Below are 1406 nucleotides of genomic sequence, written 5' to 3' on the forward strand. Positions count from 1 at the left end.
CCTTTGTCAAAGATAAGGTGACCATATGTGCGTGGGTTTATCTCTGGGCTTTCTATCCTGTTCCATTGATCTATATTTCTGTTTTTGTGCCAGTACCATACTGTCTTGATTACTGTAGGTTTGTAGTATAGTCTAAAGTCAGGGAGCCTGATTCTTCCAACTCCATTTTTCGTTCTCAAGATTGCTTTGAAAAATATGGAATGCTTCATGAATTTGCGTTTCTTCCTTGTTCAGGGGCTATACTAATCTTCTCTGTATCATTCCAATTTTAGTATATGTGTTGCCAAAGCGAGCACCGTTGTAGATTAATTGACCATAGGTGTGTGTGCTTTTTTCTTGGCTCTCTATTCTGTTCCACTGATCTGTATGATTGTTTTTGTGTCAGCATCACACTGTTTTGATTATTGCAGCTTTTCGGTATAGTCAGATGTCTAGAAGGGTTATACCTCCAGCTTTGTTCCTTTTTCCTTAGGATTGCTTTGACAGTTTGGATCTTTTTGGTCCCATTTAAATTTTAGAAGTATTTCTTCTAGTCCTGTGAAAATTGTCATATTTATTTTGATAGGGATTGCATTAAATCTGTAGAATGATTTGTGTAGTATTGGCATTTTAACAATATTAATTATTCCAATCCAAGAGCATAGGATATATTTCCATTTCTTTGAACCATCTTCAATTTTCTTTATCAAAGTTTTATACTTTTCAGTGTATAGGTCTTTCACCTCCTGATTGAGATTATTCCTAGTTATTTTATTGTTATTGATGTGATTTTAAAAGGGATTTTTTTTTACTTTCCCTTTCAGATATTTTGTTATTTATGTAAAGAAATAAAACAAAGACACCAAATAGCCAAAGGAATCTTGAGAACGAAAAATGAGCTGCAGGAATCAGGCTCCCTGGCTTCAGACTCTACTACAAAGCTACAGTAATCAAGACAGTATGGTACTGGCACAAAAACAGAAATATAGATTAATGGAACAGGATAGAAAGCCTAGAGATGAACCCATGCACATATGGTCACCTTATCTTTGATAAAGGAGGCAAGAATATACAGTGGAGAAAAGACAGCCTCTTCAATAAGTGGTGCTGGGAAAACTGGACAGGTACATGTAAAAGTATGAAATTAGAACTCTCCCTAAAACCTTACACAAAAATAAACTCAAAATGGGTTAAAGACCTAAATGTAAGGCCAGACACTATCAAATGTCTTAGAGGAAAACACGCAGAACACTCTATGACATAAATCATGGCAAGATCCTTTTTGACCCACCTCCTAGAGAAATGGAAGTAAAAACAAAAATAAACAAATGGGACCTAATGAAACTTAAAAGCTTTTGCACAGCAAAGGATACCATAAACAAGACCAAAATACAACCCTCAGAATGGGAGAAAATAGTTGCAAATGA

The 1406-nt window shown here is 35.2% G+C and overlaps 1 non-coding gene across 1 annotated transcript; it reads right to left on the minus strand.

Moving 5' to 3' along the window:
- Positions 1-189: 189 nt before the first annotated feature.
- On the minus strand, positions 190-296 carry LOC114484749 (U6 spliceosomal RNA). The gene has a single exon (XR_003677982.1). It is a non-coding gene; the product is annotated as a U6 spliceosomal RNA (small nuclear RNA).
- Between the last annotated feature and the right edge of the window lie 1110 nt (positions 297-1406).

This window comes from Physeter macrocephalus, chromosome 21 (assembly GCF_002837175.3).
Source record: "Physeter macrocephalus isolate SW-GA chromosome 21, ASM283717v5, whole genome shotgun sequence".
Lineage (NCBI taxonomy): Eukaryota > Metazoa > Chordata > Mammalia > Artiodactyla > Physeteridae > Physeter > Physeter macrocephalus.